The 18916-nt window shown below is 46.3% G+C and overlaps 1 protein-coding gene across 1 annotated transcript in view; it reads left to right on the forward strand.

The window, feature by feature from the left end:
* Positions 1-1214: 1214 nt before the first annotated feature.
* CARD11 (caspase recruitment domain family member 11) overlaps positions 1215-18916 on the forward strand; it is a 96873-nt gene continuing 79171 nt past the window's right edge. Inside the window, exon 1 of the mRNA XM_028499788.2 lies at positions 1215-1285. The gene's annotated coding sequence lies outside the window, so the exon portion shown is untranslated. The remainder of the gene's footprint in view (positions 1286-18916) is intronic.

An 18916-nucleotide genomic window follows, 5' to 3' on the forward strand; every position in this document is an offset into this window, starting at 1 on the left:
GGGCCGGGGACGGCAGATGGGTTTCACCTTGAGGGCCAGCTCCGCGGAAGAGAGTTCTGTGATCGATTGCCCACGTCTGCGGTGGGTGTGAAACTGACAACTGGAGCCCGGGTGCCCCCCATGAGTCACCCCTGCCCTGGCTCCTCACCACCAAGAACCCTTCCAGCTTTAAAAATCTGTGATCGCGCCCTGACCTTGAGCAAATCACTTCTCTGTCCCAAGATTTCGTTTCTTCGCAAGCGAGGTGGAGATAAATAATCCCTGCCTTCCTACCACACAGAATTGCTCTGCGGAGCGTATGAGATAGTGGGTGAAAAAATTGCTTGCAAAATAACAGAACGTTACATAAATGCAAGGTTTCATTGTTATTAACTGACCTCCCCGGTCATGATTTGTGTTAGTCATGCCTTCCTCTGAACCGTCTTCGAGGGCTGGGCAAGAAGCCTTTGCTTTCATTTTTGCCCCTGCCCCCCACCTCGGGCAAGACAGTGCCATTTGGATTTCCCTGGTGATGATGAGAGAGAGAATTAGTATGGATGTTGGGTGTGCGGGTGATCTTTCTGCGCTTGGAAGATCTCAGCATCTTTCACAGCCCCCGGGGCAGGTGAAACCAGGAAGCCTTCTCCAGAGCCTTTTCAGCTATTCGGCACCATCTTACCCTCCCACCGTCACCCCACCACTTTGTGACACTTCTCTGCACAACAGGTGGGGAAAAATCTTTCCAAAGTAAATGTGTGTCTCCCTCAGGGGTTCATCTGTATTATCCAAATGTCTGGAATTAAATTAATTCTCCGGTTGGGCAGTTGGGAGCTGTGGGTCTCCCCAGAGCACTGCTGAGCACAGCTCTGGTTAATTTCTGGAGCAGGCTCCTGCCCTGCAGCCTGTGGGAATCCAGGGGAGAGATCCAGATATAGCTATTTTTGTTACCCGAGGAAAAAAGCACCCCTTCCCTCAATCTACAGTTCTCCCCTCTTTCACCTTGAATGTTGTTAATGCCCCGTGTTTTCTGCCAAAATCCCAAAGAGAGTCTGTTTGCAGCTTCCTGTGTGCGTTAACTTTTCCCAGAGACCCAGGGGAGCTATCTGCTCTTACATTATTTGGTGTAAGCAAAGCTTTGGGGCATTTCTTCTTGCCAGTGGTGTATTCTGAGTTGGTTTCTTTGCTCAGGCCCTTATTTATTGGCGAGTGCGTCTCATTTCCTTCTTTCCTCCTGCAGCCTTTGTCGTGAACAGTGTTCGGCGCGGTGTGAAATGAGAAGCATTCAGAACTCTTCTAAGACATAAAGGTTTGATTTTTTTTTCTTTTTCCTTTTTTTTTTTTTTTTTAATGCTAGAAGAATAAAGGACTTGAGTTTCCTGTAGGCCTGGAAACAGTGAATCAGATTTTTGTTTTGCTTAAAACCTGAAAATCTCAGGCAGCAGTTGAGAGTCTCTGGACAGAGCTGAGTGCTGTGTTTGGGGGTTTAGGGTGATGTCCCTTCCCCACGGGCCATTCCACGGGAGAGGGGGTGGCCACCCACGGAGACTGATTTGAGAGGGACCAGAAAGGCTACCTGAGTCACAGAGCTGCCCAAGGCAGAGTGGGCACTGACACTTCCTGCCTTGCCTTTTCTGCACTGATTCAGTGCCTGGTGTTATCCACAGACTAATGGGTGCGGCGAGCCTGAGCTCTCCCTCTCCCAGCAGGCGACCTTGGACAAGTCGCTGACGTCATTGGGGAAATGGGGATAAGACGGCACCCTTCCCACAGGAAGTTAGATGAGATTCCACCTCCCAAGTGCCATGAGGCAGGCAAGACATCCAGGGAGGCACGGTTGGGACAGGTGCGCACTCGTGATACAGGTGTGCCATGCTCGTTAGCAGGATGCGCTGGAGAAAGTTCAGAAGGGCCCCTGACAAACCTATAATCTAGCATGAGCCATTTGCTTACATCCCTTGCCTGGTCCCCGTTCGTGAACATCCGTTACTACCATTATCCTTTTATTCATCCCGTATCGAGTACCCAGTGCCTGCCACTTCCGGGCACTCCGCTAGGTGCCGGATATGGAATCTAAGGGGAAAAAAAAATGGTCGTGAAGAACCTAGGGGTAAGACGGGAATAAAGACACAGACCTACTAGAGAATGGACTTGAGGATATGGGGAGGGGGACGGGTAAGCTGGGACGAAGTGAGAGAGTGGCACGGACAGATATACACTACCAAACGTAAAATAGCTAGCTAGTGGGAAGCAGCCGCATAGCACAGGGAGATCAGCTCGGTGCTTTGTGACCACCTAGAGGGGTGGGAGGGGGATGCAAGAGGGAGGGGATATGGGGACATATGTATATGTATAACTGATTCACTTTGTTATAAAGCAGAAACTAACACACCATTGTAAAGCAATTATACTCCAATAAAGATGTTAAAAAAAAAAAAAGAGATGTAAGGGCGGGGTCCTCACCCCAGTAAGCCTGTACTCAGGTGAGGAGACAGTCAGTTGCAAGATAAAGGAGGCACGCATTGAAGATGGGTGTGAGAGAGGGGCGCCCGGGTCTGCCCAGGGAGACAGAGGCCCCCAGGGCCGATAGAAGCTGAAATGAGACTTGGAAAATAACGAGGCTTTTGCCAGGCAGAGACGTGGGAAGGGCCCTCTAAGTAGAGAAACCGCACGTGCCCAGCCGTGGAGGTGTGATGAGTGTCAGTGTTGGCAAAGAGACGGGAAGATGTGGGGACGGGGGAGGAGGGGCCACCGAGAGCCCCCGGATGCCTTGCCGAGGGGGCAGATGCTGTCCTGTGGGCGAGCACCAGATACTGCGGCGACTGAGCCGTGACTGGGAGCCAGGATGGATGTGCAGGTTCCAAAGATCACACACAGCGGTGCGGAGAACAGATGGGAGACTGGGGGCGAGAGGCACGGAGGGCCCCCTCTGATGGGACGTGGGCCGGGATGAGCTGTGTCTTTATTTTAAGTAAACTTTGTATGGATGCATAACATTCATGCGGGAGGCGTGCACACATCCTAAGCGTGCAGCACGACGGGTTTTCGCAAAGTGAACACACGGTGTCCCCAGCACCCAGATCAAGAAACAGAACGTGACCAGCTGGAAAATAGTATTTTAATGAAAAACAATAATGGCTTTTCATAGCGTAGTAATTTTTAGTGTAAGTCTGTCCCAAATTCTGCACGGGACATTCACGTTCTTCAAAATGATTGATTATTCAAGATACACACCTAGCTGAGCGCCCTGTATTTTATCTGATTACCCTGGCTGCACCCACATCGTTGCACGTGGCGGTAGTTCTTTCGTGTTTTTATTGCCAGCAAGAGTCTGTTTTATGACTGTTGCATATTTTATCGAGGCTGCCACTGAGGGATAACTGAGTTGTTGCCAATTTGAGGACATTATGAATGAGGCTGCTCTGAGCGCTCTTACACTTACCTTTTGGAGACACGGGCTTGTATTTCCACCCAAGGGTGGATTTGCCGGGTCTCAGAGTGTGTTTATATTCAGCTCTAACAAATACCACCCGATAGTTTTCCAAGAACATTGTTGCAAACTACACCCCATCAGTAGTGGGAGAGCGTTCCAGCTGCTCCGCATCTTTTCTCACTCAGCATTGTCTGTCTCTTCATTTAGCTATTCCAGTGGGTGTGCAGTCAAAACAAAGCATTGTGCAGTTTTAATCTGCGTTTCACTTGTGGCTGAGCCCAGTGCCTTTTCATGTATTGATCGGCCATTTTGGCTGTCCTCCTCTGTGAAGTGTCTGTTAGAGTTTTGCCCGCTTTTCTGTTGTCATGTCTTTTTCTTATTGAATTGGAGTAGTTCTTCATATATGAGGAGTCCTTTGTCAGATAAATGTATTGCAGGTATCTTCCTTCAGTTTATAGCTTGCCCTTTCGCTCTCTTATTAGAGTCTGCTGATGAACAGAGTTTTTAATTTTAATGTAGTCCAGCTCACGTGGGTTTTTCCATCATGGTTCACTCTTTTTTGAGTCCTGTTTAAGAAAGATATGCCTTATTAGTTTATCCAGTTTCACTACATTTTTTAATGTGGCTACTTAAAAATTAAAATTATTTGTGTGGTTCAAAAAAACGGAAAAGAAAGAAAGATATGCCTACCCCAAAGTGTGTGTTTCAGATATACACTACCAAACGTAAAATAGCTAGCTAGTGGGAAGCAGCCGCATAGCACAGGGAGATCAGCTCGGTGCTTTGTGACCACCTAGAGGGGTGGGAGGGGGATGCAAGAGGGAGGGGATATGGGGACATATGTATATGTATAACTGATTCACTTTGTTATAAAGCAGAAACTAACACACCATTGTAAAGCAATTATACTCCAATAAAGATGTTAAAAAAAAAAAAAGAGATGTAAGGGCGGGGTCCTCACCCCAGTAAGCCTGTACTCAGGTGAGGAGACAGTCAGTTGCAAGATAAAGGAGGCACGCATTGAAGATGGGTGTGAGAGAGGGGCGCCCGGGTCTGCCCAGGGAGACAGAGGCCCCCAGGGCCGATAGAAGCTGAAATGAGACTTGGAAAATAACGAGGCTTTTGCCAGGCAGAGACGTGGGAAGGGCCCTCTAAGTAGAGAAACCGCACGTGCCCAGCCGTGGAGGTGTGATGAGTGTCAGTGTTGGCAAAGAGACGGGAAGATGTGGGGACGGGGGAGGAGGGGCCACCGAGAGCCCCCGGATGCCTTGCCGAGGGGGCAGATGCTGTCCTGTGGGCGAGCACCAGATACTGCGGCGACTGAGCCGTGACTGGGAGCCAGGATGGATGTGCAGGTTCCAAAGATCACACACAGCGGTGCGGAGAACAGATGGGAGACTGGGGGCGAGAGGCACGGAGGGCCCCCTCTGATGGGACGTGGGCCGGGATGAGCTGTGTCTTTATTTTAAGTAAACTTTGTATGGATGCATAACATTCATGCGGGAGGCGTGCACACATCCTAAGCGTGCAGCACGACGGGTTTTCGCAAAGTGAACACACGGTGTCCCCAGCACCCAGATCAAGAAACAGAACGTGACCAGCTGGAAAATAGTATTTTAATGAAAAACAATAATGGCTTTTCATAGCGTAGTAATTTTTAGTGTAAGTCTGTCCCAAATTCTGCACGGGACATTCACGTTCTTCAAAATGATTGATTATTCAAGATACACACCTAGCTGAGCGCCCTGTATTTTATCTGATTACCCTGGCTGCACCCACATCGTTGCACGTGGCGGTAGTTCTTTCGTGTTTTTATTGCCAGCAAGAGTCTGTTTTATGACTGTTGCATATTTTATCGAGGCTGCCACTGAGGGATAACTGAGTTGTTGCCAATTTGAGGACATTATGAATGAGGCTGCTCTGAGCGCTCTTACACTTACCTTTTGGAGACACGGGCTTGTATTTCCACCCAAGGGTGGATTTGCCGGGTCTCAGAGTGTGTTTATATTCAGCTCTAACAAATACCACCCGATAGTTTTCCAAGAACATTGTTGCAAACTACACCCCATCAGTAGTGGGAGAGCGTTCCAGCTGCTCCGCATCTTTTCTCACTCAGCATTGTCTGTCTCTTCATTTAGCTATTCCAGTGGGTGTGCAGTCAAAACAAAGCATTGTGCAGTTTTAATCTGCGTTTCACTTGTGGCTGAGCCCAGTGCCTTTTCATGTATTGATCGGCCATTTTGGCTGTCCTCCTCTGTGAAGTGTCTGTTAGAGTTTTGCCCGCTTTTCTGTTGTCATGTCTTTTTCTTATTGAATTGGAGTAGTTCTTCATATATGAGGAGTCCTTTGTCAGATAAATGTATTGCAGGTATCTTCCTTCAGTTTATAGCTTGCCCTTTCGCTCTCTTATTAGAGTCTGCTGATGAACAGAGTTTTTAATTTTAATGTAGTCCAGCTCACGTGGGTTTTTCCATCATGGTTCACTCTTTTTTGAGTCCTGTTTAAGAAAGATATGCCTTATTAGTTTATCCAGTTTCACTACATTTTTTAATGTGGCTACTTAAAAATTAAAATTATTTGTGTGGTTCAAAAAAACGGAAAAGAAAGAAAGATATGCCTACCCCAAAGTGTGTGTTTCCACCTAAAAGCTTTATTGTTTCATCTTTCACATTTAGATCTATACTCCATCTAGAATGGATTTTTCCTTTAGTAAAGGATAACGTACATACAATAAAACACACCCGTTTTAAGTACACAGTCCAGTGAATTTGGATAAAAGTATATACACATGTAACCACAACCACAGGCAAGATGTAAAAGATTTCCATCACCCCATAAAGTTGCTTTATGTCCTTTTGCTTCTCAGAGTGTGTCACCCCATAAAGTTGCTTTATGTCCTTTTGCTTCTCAGAGTGTGGTCCGTGGACGAGCAGCATTGGCCTCACCTGAGAGCTGGTTAGAAATGCAGACGCTCGGGCCCCACCCCGGGCCGGCTGAATTAGAACCTGCATTTTAACAAAATTCCTAGGTACTTTGTATGCACTTTAAAGTTCAGAGACAGTCTGAGTTCCTTTGAAGAAAGGTGACAAGCAAAAAATGCTTTTTCTATTGTTATTAATGACATCGCCTGAAGCAAGGCAAGGTAAATGATAGATTATTGAGTTTGGGGAAAAAAATGAAAGAGAAGAGAAAGACAAAGTTGGAAAGAAATTTTGAAGTCATTACAGAAGCACCCTCTATTCCCTGGACCACTTCCTCTCCTGGAGACCTGGCCCCACTGATGTCCTGCAAACCTGAGGGACAAGATTTGCCGTCGGGGAGGCTTGGGCTCCTGGGGCAGTGCTTCCTGGTCTGTGCCCTGGACCAGCATGGAGAAAGCCATCCTAACGCCCAAGCCCAGAGAAACCATAATTTTTGGTTTGTTATTGTTTTTTTTTTTTTTACTTTTCTTTTTAAGTTTAATTTTTGTCTTTACGTAATATATGTATTGCTTTAAAATATCAAATACTTCCACATGGCTTATAATAAAAAAATAGCAGCTCTCCAGCCCACCCCTCCCCACTCCTCTGACATTTTAATCACCTGCTTTTTGGATGACCCCGTATCCCTCACACCATAGTCCGGTTTTCCAGTGAGTAAACGTTCCTTCTGCCAGAGCTGGGGAGAGCGTCTGGGGGTTTAACTGCCCCTTTTACATATCTTCAGCCGATCCTCCTGGTGTTAATCCCACCCTGATTTGTCCACCTTCTGTGGTCCAAGGTACCTCTATTTTCTGGGCTTTTCTGGGATTCTGCAGAGCAAATTGGCTTTTGTTCCTTCCAGCTCTTCTACCATTAAGCACTTAGGTTTTCTCCTTCTCTACTCACATTAGACATTTTTACATTATAAATTAAATTTCTTTTTTAAGAAAACAAAAGAATATATACATATATTATAAAGAATACTGACAAAAAGGCTTCATAGTTCAGTCTGCGGAATTTATTCTTGTGAGTGGTTTGAAATCCAATTCAACGTGTTAAGTTAAATTAAATTTATTTCCAAAGGGCTATCCCAGCCCCATCCCTTTCCCTCTGACCTGCGGTGGCGAGTTTCTTATGCATTATATCCCCGGCTCTAAATCTGAGCTCACAGTTGACTTCCTTAGATCTATTTCTCTTTTGCCAAAAAATAAATAAATAAATACCAGGCTATCTTTTTCCCCTTTTGTTTTCTGCCTTCTCAGGTTTTTTTTTTTTTTTTTTTTTTTTTCTTTTTTTGCGGTACGCGGGCCTCTCACTGTTGTGGCCTCTCCCGTTGCGGAGCACAGGCTCCGGACGCGCAGGCTCAGCGGCCACGGCTCACGGGCCCAGCTGCTCCGCGGCACGAGGGATCTTCCCGGACCGGGGCACGAACCCGCGTCCCCTGCATCGGCAGGCGGACTCTCAACCACTGCGCCACCAGGGAAGCCCCCTTCTCAGGTTTTAAATGAGCATTTCATGATCCCATTTTACCTCTCTCAGCATATCCATTGTACTTCTTGTTAAGGTGTTGTCAGTGGTTGCCCTGTAGTTAAGAAAATACATTTTTAACTAACCCACGTCCCCCTTGAAATGACACTGGGTGGTTTCACATGTAGAGCAGGCACCTTATAACCCAGTGTTCCCAGTCCCTCCCTCCCGACCCTCTGAGATTGTTGTCCATCATTTCACTCACCATCCACTATCAGTTAGTTACGTGATATGTTGTTACTGTGATCACTTTAAAAAAAACAGTAATCTTGTAGATCAATTAAGAATAAGAAAAATAAGGAAATCCCTGGCGGTCCAGTGGTTAGGACTCGATGCTTTCACTGCCGTGGCCAGGGTTCCACTCCTGGTCAGGGAACGAAGATCCCACAAGCCAATGGGCGGGGCCAAAAAAAAGAAAGGTTCTTATTTGACTTTTATTTATTCCTGCGCCAAGGCCCTTCCTTTCTTTCTGTTGTTTTTCTTCTGCCCGAAGATCCTCTTTTCACACGTCCTGCAGGGCAAGCCTGTTGGCCATAAATTTCTTCCATTTTTGTTTATCTGAGAAAGTCTTCATTTCTCCTTCACGTTTGAGGACGATTTCGTTGGAAATTGACTTCTGAGCTGGTAGTCTTTTCTCTCTTAATACTTGCAGTATTTCACTCCACTCCCTTCTTGCTTGCGTGGTTTCTGATAAGGAGTCCCCTGTGATTCTTATCATTACCTCTTCATAGGAAAGGTGTTTCCCCCTCTCTGGCTTCTTTCAGGATTTTCTGTTCATCTTTGGATTTCTGCAGTTTGGATCTAATGTGCCCGGGTGGTGCTCTTCTTGTTATTTACCCTGCTTGATAGTCTCTGAACTTCCTGGATCTGTGTGGTTTGGTTACAGATCCATTATTAATTCAACTATTAGTAACGTTCTTGGCCATTATTAATTCAGCTGTTGGTTTTGCTTTCTTCTCTTTTGCTTCTCCCTCTGTGTTCATCACATTATACTACACTTTTGATATCATCCAATAACTTGCTTATTCTGCCCTGTTTTCTTTTCATTCTTTTTTCTCTTTACATTTCGGTTTGGAAGTTGTATTGACCTATACTCAGGCTTGCTGATTTTTTGCCTTGGCCACATCCAGTCTACCGATGAGCCTGTCAAAGACACTTTATTTCTGACACTGTGTCTTTGATTCTCCCTAAGAGCTTCCTTCTCTCTGCTTACGTTACCCTTCTGCATGGTGTCCAGTTTTTCCATTAGCGCCCTCAACCTATTAATCATAGTTATTTTAAATACTCCGTCTAGAGTAATTCCAGTATTTGTGTCATATCTGAGTCTGGTTCTGATCCTTGCCGTGTTACTTCAAAATGTATTTTTTCTTGGTTGTCACTTGAAAATGTATTTTCTCTTGCCTTTTGGCATACCTTGTGCTTTCTTACTGAGAGACATACATGCTGTGTTGGGTAATAGGAACTGAGGCAAAGAGGGCGTTAGGGCTTTAAGTGTGAGGGTCTCTGTTAGTCTGGCCAGGCTTTGGGCTCCATTCGGTATTCTTTGCAGCTGTAGGTGCCAGAAGCTTCAGCTCCTCGAGTACCCGTGCTTGTGTCTCCCTTCTTGACCCTGGGCTTCCCTCTGTTCTCCTCCTTCAAGAGAGTCTGTTTTTTTCAGCTCTTGTGGCTGTAACCACCGTGGTACTGGAGCCCCCTTGCTGTGGGGGGAGGGGAATGGTCTATAATCTACGACGAAATGTCAGTCTTTTTGTGGGCTGTGTTTCGGAGCTGAGGCATTCACGAGGGATTCTCCGGTGATGTAGTTTTCCCAGTCTGTCTCCTTGAAGCCTGATCCTGTTGACTGTGGTCTCCCCTCCCGCTTTGGTGAGACAGGAAGGCTGGAGGGTTCCAGAGAAGGGAGGAACTTCTTCACCTGGGTGGGATAGGGCTTCTGAATTGCATCTGGCCAAGTCCTCTCCCCTGGAGAAAAGGCCTTTGTTATGACTAAGGCTCTGGGTCTACTTCACAGTGGTTGGTCTTCCCCTCCCTCTGCCAGAGACACCAGGGGGTCTTTCTGGGATCCTCACCATGAAAACCTGGAGGGGTTCCTGGGGGTAAACCCAAAAAAGTGTGGTGGCCCCCTGAGCCTGTGTCCCCTCCAGTTTTTCACTTTCACGCTCACTCAGCCTCCAGCAGTTCATCAAAATCACCATTTAAGTGTTCCTTCCTGTTTATGGCTCCAGCAAATTCTTCTCCCTATAAGTAGATCTCATTTGCTGTATCCCTCTAGGTGTCCCCACCTCTCGGGCTTTCAGGGTGCCATTTGTCCTGTGACCTTAGTTCTCTGATGGGTCCAAGAAAATTGTTGATTTTCAGTTTGTCCAGCTTTTTCTTGCAAGGATGGAAATGATAACTTTCAAGCTCTTTACATATTGTAGCTGAAACCAGAGGTCAATACCAAGCTGTCTTCATTACTGTAAGATATCAGTTAGGGTCGGCTACACTGCGTAACAAATAGACCCCCAAATATCAAGGTCTTAAAGAGCAAGAGGTATGTATCTTTTTTCTTATGTAAAATCAGGGTGGCTTTCAGGTCAGCAGGATAGCTCTCCTCCATGCAGTGCTTGAGGCACCCCAGGCTCTTTCCATCATGTGCCCCACCATGCCTAGGCTACAGTGTCGTTTGCATCCGGGCAGCAGAAAGAATAGGGCAGAAAGGTGCACATATGGGAGGTTTAGTATGGACCTGGCCCAGAAGCAAAGCACAGTACTTTTGTTCACATTGCATTGAGAAGCACTCAGTCCATGCACCCAGAGAAAAAGAAAATGGAATTTCAGGAACAGCTACCATCCTCGCCACTTACTGCTTTACATTAGCTCTACCAGTCTACTTGACCATGTTCTTTGTCAGATGTGTCTCGACTCTTTTGGTCCTTTGCTTCTCCTTATATACTTGAGATCCAGCGTCTCGTGTTCTATTAAACACTCTGTTGGGATTTCAATTGTATTAAATTTGTAGATCAATTTAGGGGGGACTGGCATCTTTACGATAATAAGTTTTTTCATCTGCGAACTTGGTTCGTCTTCCCATTTTTAAAGATCCTCTATAATGTCTTCCAATAAAGCTTTAAAATTTTCTCTATAAAGGTCTTGCTTAGTTTTTGTTCAACTTATTCCTAATATCTTTTGGTTTTTACTGCTATTATAAAGAATATCTTTTAAAACTTTGCATTTATGTTGTTACTAATGTAGAGAAACACAGTTGATCTTTTTTGTATTTAACCTTGGATTCATAACTATACTAAACTCTTTTTAACGTTCTGATAACTAATCTCTAGATTTTTTTCATTTTGCTATGTAGCTAATGTCATTTGTGAATTATGACAGTTTTTTCCATTTCTTAGATTCTTTGTTTCTTTTTCTTTTCTTCATTTATTTTTTTACTGTGCTGGTTGGCCTACCCAGTAAAGCATTGAATAATAGCGGTAATTGTGAGCCTCTATGCTTTGGCCTCAGTCTTGAAGGAAAAGCTTTCCAAGCTTCACCTTTAACTATTGTGTTTGCTAGAGGATTTTTGTGGGTATATTTAATTAGGTAAGATTGTTTATTTCCTTTCCATTCGTAGTTCGCCAATATATTTTATCAGGAATGCATGTCAAATTTTATCAAGTGCTTTTTCTACACTTTTGGGTTTTTTTTTTTACTGAAACAACTGCACAGGCACCCCTTGGAGATGCTGCAGGTTTGCTTCCAGACCACCTCAGTAAAGCAAGTCATAGGAGTTTTTTTGTTTCCCAGTGCATATAAAAGTAAATCCTTGTTGCTTATCTGTTTTTGGACAGTAGTTTGTATCTGTTAATCCCATACTCCTAATTTGTCCCTCCCCTCCTCCCTGTCCCCTTTGGTAACTGTAAGTTTGTTTTCTGTGTCTGTGAGTTTGTTTCTGTTTTGTGTATAGATTCATTCGTGTTATTTTTTAGATTTCACATATAAGTGATATCATATAGTATTTGTCTTTCTCTGTCTGACTTACTTCACTAAGTATAATATTCTCTATGTTCACCCATGTTGCTGCAAATGGCAATATTTCATTTTTTTAGTGGCCGAGTAATATTTCCGTATCTATTTTTTTGTTGACTAATTCTCACCTCACGTGTATCTGTTCTACTGTTTAACCATCCTTTGAGGGCTTTAAAAAACACATGACTAAGGACAATTTCAAACATACAAAATAGAGAGATTCAAATAAGGAACCCCCTCCTTTTTCCCATTGTCCACGTTCAGTCATTATCCACACATGGCCCTTCTTCCTGTATATCTTTTTTTAAAAAAATATTTATTTATTTATTTGGTCGCACCAGGTCTTAGTTGTGGCAGGAGGGCTCCTTAGTTGCAGCTCCAGGGCTCCTTGGTTGTGGCGTGCGAACTCTTGCAGCATGCCTGAGGGAATCTAGTTCCCTAACCGGGGACCGAACCCAGGCCTGCTACATTGGGAGCACGGAGTCTTACCCACTGCGCCACCAGGGAAGTCCCTTCCTGTATATCTTTACACCCCACCACTTCTCCCCTCGCAGGATTGCTTTCAAGCAAATCCCAGATTCCACATCATTTCTTCTCTAACCATTTTAGTCATAAAGTTTTTAATTTCAGTGATTATAGTTTTTCATTTCTAATTGTTTGGTTCTTTTAGAAGTCTGCCTGTTTATTTTGAGTGGTTATTTACTTTTTATATTTTGGTTCTCTTTTTTATTTATTTAAGCATACTAAGTATCATAATTCTATATTCTGTATTTGATCAACTTCTAATATCTGAATTCCTTGTGTATCTGATGCTGCATTTGCTGTCCTGCTAACTATTGGTTATTGGACTTTGTTCCATTTTATGATTTCTTTAAAATCGTGAGCTCATGTTCTTTGAAACTTTATCTACAGGAAAATTTTGAAGTCCGATTGAGGGTTTGCTCCCCCCAGAGATGGAGTGGGTTTGTTCTGCCGATGACTAGGTGTAGTATGAAGGGATCACTGTTTGTTTAATGGGAACACTTTATTGAACTATAACATACATACAAAAAAATACAAATCATTAGTGAACAGCTTTTGTGACCAAGAAACAGAAAATGATCAGAACTACAGAATTCCCTCCTGCTCCTTCTAGTTACTTCTTCCCCTCAAAGGTCACCACTGTCCTGAGCATAGTTTTGCCAGTTTTCATGTAAATAGAATCATCCAGTCTGTGCTCTTTTTTCGTACCTGGCGTCTTTCACTTAGCATACCTCTGTGAGGTTCATCCAGGTAGACGCGTGAGCGGCAGGGTTCATTTTGCTTTGTTGTATAATATTCCACTTTGGTCATTTTGGTTATCTCTTCTATGGCTGGTGAGCACGTGAGTGGTTCCCGCTTGTGGGATGATGACAGTGCTTCTACAGACTTCTCGTGCACATGTGGTGGGAACATACCATGACTTCCTTTCAGATTCATAAGTAGGAATGGAACTAAGGGGGGGTGGGCATTCACAGGATACTTCTGCTTTAATACTCACAGTTTTCCAAAATGGTCGTACTAACTTATATTTCCACCAGCAGCACAAGAGTATGGGGTGATTTAAATTAAATCCTCAGCTTGGTGCTTTTTGGTCCATGAAGTCGAGTGAATGAAGGTCCTCAAGCCACATGAAAGCGGTGGCTGCAAATTCAGAGAGAAGGCTTTCCCCTCCACTCAGCTAAGGCTGAGACAGATGGGTTTCCTCGCTGTCTCCGTCTGTGGGTTGTGTAATTCATCACTTCTCTAGGAATGCAGCTCTTGAGGGGTCCCATGCTGTAGGCCAGGGTCTCTGGTCTGACTTCCCGTTGCGATCTGGCCCTGATCGGTTCAGCTGGGCTTAGGAGAGGCCTTCGAGGCAGCCTGGGCTTAGGAGAGGCCTTCGAGGCCTTCGAGGCAGCCTGTTCCCTCCCTAACTTCTCTGGACTTCTGCAGCCGATTCACTTCCGGCCCCTGAGGACTTCTCTTAGTGTCTTGCCAGGTCAGTTATGCACTTTAATAAATATTTTAAAGTATTTTATCTGGCATTTTAGATATATTATGGTGGAAGTGCTTTTAGACCACATAATCTTCCCCAAAATAGTGGTCCCTTTCTGCTTTCCATTTTCCAAAATTTTGCTGACATCTCTCATCTGCTGTGGTCTTCTCCATTCTCTATGACCATGTGAACATACACACACACACACACACATTCCTTTACTGTTGAACTGGTGCAGTTTCAGGAGAGAGCAGAGAGAAATGTGTATGCATTTAACTGGAAATTCAGCTAAAAGCATTTTTCTTTTTTTTTTTGGCCGTGCTGTGCAACGTGCAAGGTCTTAGCTCCCCAACCAGGGGTGGAACCCACTCCCCCTGCAGTGGAAGTGCGGAGTCTTACCCACTGGACACCAGCGAGGTCCTAAAAGCATTTTAAGTGGTGTTTTTCTCTGCATTTACTGACAACTCTTCTCTGGTGCTCCTTTCTCTTCTCAAAAGTGTGGTCATTAGACCAGCAGCTCTGATGTCTCTTGGATTCTCGTTAGAAATCCAGGCCCTTAGACCCCACCCCAGACTTTCTGAATCATTTCAAGAGCCTCAGGTGAGGGACTTGCCTGGCGGTCCAGTGGTTAAAGACCCTGTGCTTCCAATGCAGGGGGCGCATGTTCGATCCCTGGTCGGGGAACATGCCGCGTGGTGCGGTCAAAAGGATGAAAATGAAAGAAAGAAAACAGTAACTGGGAAGGCAAATTTAAAAAAAACTATTATGTATAGAACGGATAAACAACAAGGTCCTACTGTATAGTAGAGGGAACTATGTTCAACTTCCTGGGATAAACCATAATGGAAAAGCATATGCAAAAGAACGTATATATATGTATAACCGAAGCACTTTGCTGTACAGCAGAAATCAACACAACATTGTAAATCAACTATACGTCAATAAAATAAATTTTTTAAAAAAGAGCCCCAGGTGAATCCTCCGTGCAGTGAACCTCGAGAGGCACTGGTTGGCACCGAGGGTCTCACCTGGGCCCCTCCTCCTTCCTGCTCCTCCTCCCATCCTGGCTCCCTGCCCTTCTCCACCTTGGGTCCCTGAGAAAGCCGGGAGCTTAGGTGCAGACGTTCTCCACCTGGAAGCTAGAAGCAGCTTCCCGAGCTGACCCTGCCCGGGCCACACCAGGGCTAAAATCGCATCCCGATTTGGGGCTGGGCTCTGAACTTAGTACTGTAAAACCTTCACAGGAGATACTAAGGTATACCCAGGAGAGGCAGAGATGGTGAGAAGCAGCCCTTGACCTTAAGACGTTCTCAGCCTGGATCTGGGAGAACATTCTGGAGAATCAGAAACAGCCCCGGAGGGCAAAGAGTAGATTCCTGCACATTTAATGTAAATTACACGTTGTTACACTAGCACTTTATTGTTTTGGAGTCAGATGCCTGGACTTGTCACAAAAGCCCCAGAACTTTGTTTTCCTGGGATCTGGGACTCAGCTGAAGCTCCCAGTGTTTTGCGGGCCAAGCTCAGGCCTCAGGTGATAACGTCATCCTACTGAGCTCCAGCCCTTGATCCGGGAGCCCCAGGACGGATGGGAGGAGACACGAGACAAGGTGCCGTCGAACTCCATTCCCTCATGATCTTTCTCCCCAGACGCTCTGGCCTTGCTCTCGGTGGCCTTGTTTGATCTCAAAGGTGGAGGGGCCCACCCTTCCAGAAGTCTCAGGTGATGTGAGTTGGGTCACCCCGGCCCCTCAGGAAAAACAAGACTCTGGCCGCCTGGCATTCCGTGTCCTTCTAACGCCGCATCCTAGTTTCACCTGTTTCTAAGAAGCAGGCCTTAACGTGCCCCGACGTGACTGAGTGGGAGACGGGCACTCTCAGAGTTCCGTTCTCCGGGACCGTTGCTTTCTCGTCTGCCAGGTGGGTGAGTCACGTCCCCCGAGGTTCTGTGAGTTTTAACTAACGGTGCTACGAGAGTGGTTTGAGATTCCTGGATGCAGCCCGCGGTGGGTCAGTGCCTAATGCTGGTATTTTAAGTAACAGAGTCTCAGTGCCCTTCATTACTTCCCTGGGCGGGCTCTGCAATCAGTGTGGAGCCTGCTGCCCACGCAGAATCACCTGACTCAGCCAGGCGAGGAGGGGGCCGGCCTGGGAGCCACTCCATGCCGAAGGCCCCTGAGCAGGGGGAGTGCTACAGGCTGAATTGTGTCCCCTCCCCAAATTCATGTTCAAGTTCTAACGGTGAGTACCTCTGACTGTAGGTGGAGATGGGTCTTTACAGAGGTGATTCATGTAAAATGAGGTCACTAGGGTGGGTCCTAATCCAGTAGGACCGGTGTCCTTATAAAAAGGGGAGGTCAGGACACAGACACCCGCCCTGGGCGCCAGAAATCATGGTGCGGCGTTAAATAGCGCAGCTGGCCGCAGTGCAGCTCCTGGGCTCGGCGGAGAGCTTTCTCACATATCTGCAGCCCTCGGGTCCCCAGAGCAGAGCGGGAGGGTTGGCCGCAGGAGAAGCATTTCAGGTTCATGCCGTCCCCTCGCCCCTCACTGCCATTCCCGGTGGGCATCGTGCTGAGCTAATTTTTTTTAAATTGGCTCACCCGGCCCTCTGTGGGAGCTCCTGGGAGTTCATTTGAAAGTCAGAGAGAAGAGAAGCGGAAGCTGCCCAATTCCCTGGTTCCGTCGCACGCGAAACCTAGTTCGGTATCGTCCCCGAGGGACACGTCTCTTTCATGACGTTTGGAAGCAGATGACAGCTCTGGGTGCCCTGCCTCTGCACTGAGGGGTCAGGACAAAAGAATGACCTCGTTACGAGGCCCACCGCCCTCCCTCCAGGCCTGTCTGCCTCTTATTGCAGGCTTCCCGTTATCCACGCAGAGGCAAAGGGGCACTGGGGACACATGCCCGAGGCCACCTCTGCTAGAGGGCCCTCAAACCACCAGTCAAGTAAGCTTTCTAGACTCAGTGCATGCACTCAGCCCAGCTAGTCACCCAGACGCAGGCCCCACCTGCTCCCACCTGCAGCTCCGCCCCAGGGTGCTCCCTGCCCGTACCACCTGCTCTGCCATCAGCCACTGCAGAGCCCGCCTGTCGTGTGTCTCACTTAAGCCCCATGAAACCTGTTCTGGCTTTTCCTCAGCACTGCTGCCTACCTTCTCTGAATTTCCATTGCATTTTGTGATTAAAAAAAAAAAATCATGGTGGGAACGTCAAATGGTGCAGGCGCTGTGAAAAAGTCTGGCAGTTCCTCAGAAGATTAAACACAGAATTACGATGTGACCCAGCAATTCCACTCCTAGGTAGGTGCCCAAAAGGAACGAAAACAGGTTTTCAAACCAATCCTGCACACGGATGTTCATAGCAACGCTAGTCACAAAATAAGTGGAGAAGCCAAAAGGTGGAAATAACCTAAATACACATTAGCAGATCAATGGATAAACAAAGTGTGGTAAAGCTATTATTCAGCCATAAAAAGGGATGTTGCAGTGACACAAGCTACAATGAGGAGAAACCGTTACGCTCAGTGAAAGAAGCCAGACACAAAAGGCCACTTACTGTAGGATCCCACTTTATGAAATGTCCAGAATTGACAACTCCAAGGAGACAGAAGGCAGCGTAGTGGCTGGCAAGGGCTGGGGGGAGGACCTGACTGCTGAATGGGTTTGGGGTCTCCTTTAGGGATGATGACATGTTTGGAATTCGGTAAAGAGAATGGTTGCACGGCATTGTGAATTTATGAAATGCCACTAAATTGTACACTGGAAGCGGTTAATTTTACGTAGTGTGAATCTCACCTCCATAAGAAGGAAGAAACCGTGGATTCTTAGAGCTGGAAGGAACTTTGATCCAGTCCAACCTTGTAGGGGATGCAGGAAGACACTGTAGGGTGTCCCTGACAGTCTCCCTACCTGGTGACCCGTGATGTATGAGAGGTGACACCTGATGAGGAGAAGGGGCCCAGGCAGGTGACAAGCATTCAGGCATGGGAAGGTGGCCCTCTCCTCCTTTGCCTCCTTCCCTCCCCTGTTCAACAGTCGTGTGGAACGTGATCAGTTCTTATTTTAGTCTTTGGTGCCCCAGCAGCGGCAGGTGGGGAAGCAGCGTAACGCTCAGTGGCTATGTTTTTTCAACTCTGGGGCTGGACAGGTTCTGTTTAAATCTGGCCTCTGCCAACAGGAGCTCTGTGACGGTGGGCAGGCGCCCCACTTCTCTTGGCTCTGGTTCCTCTTCTGTGAAACGGGGGTGTCATCAGGATCTATCAGATACATTTAAGTAAGGCATCAGCTCCGCGGGGCTCAGGGCCACGCCTGGCACAGAGCGCCGAGAACAAGCTTAGTCGTCTTTGGTATTTGTGGTTCCAGGTCCCTCCCCGTCCTTGTTTGGGTTTTCCTATTAATCACCAACTCCATCTTCTCCTGGGTAGTCAGGGTGACCTTATAACTTACTGTCCAAAGCAGGACACTTTTCGTCTTAATTAACATACAGAGGATTGACTCCCTTTAGTGTGTAGGTCTGTGAATTTTGGCCCATGTATGGGTTCCGGTGCCCACCACCACAGTTCAGATTCAGAACAGCTCCATCACCCCAGATAACTCCCTGAAGCTTCTCCTTCCTAGTCCACTCTTCCCTCATCGCAGCCCTGGCAACCACGGATGGGTTCTGACAGTGTAGTTTTCTCTTTTTTGAGAACATTGTGTACATGGAATCATTCGGTATGTAGCCTTTTGAGACTAGCTTCAGTCATTCAGCATGATGCCTTTGAGATTCATCCATGTTATCGTGTGTGTCAATAATCTGTTCCTTTTTATTGCTGAGTAGTATCCATGGTATGGATGTACCGTGTTTGTTCACTCTTTGGTGGATACTGGGGTAGCTTCCATTTTGGTAATTAGAGAGAGCTATTATAAACATCCGTGTACAGGATTTTGTGGGAACATGAGTCTTCATTTTTCTAGGGTGAATATCTAAGAGTGGGATTTCTGGGTAAGTTTATATTTAACTTTATAAGAAACTGCCTAAACA

This window comes from Physeter macrocephalus, chromosome 14, assembly GCF_002837175.3.
Source record: "Physeter macrocephalus isolate SW-GA chromosome 14, ASM283717v5, whole genome shotgun sequence".
Lineage (NCBI taxonomy): Eukaryota > Metazoa > Chordata > Mammalia > Artiodactyla > Physeteridae > Physeter > Physeter macrocephalus.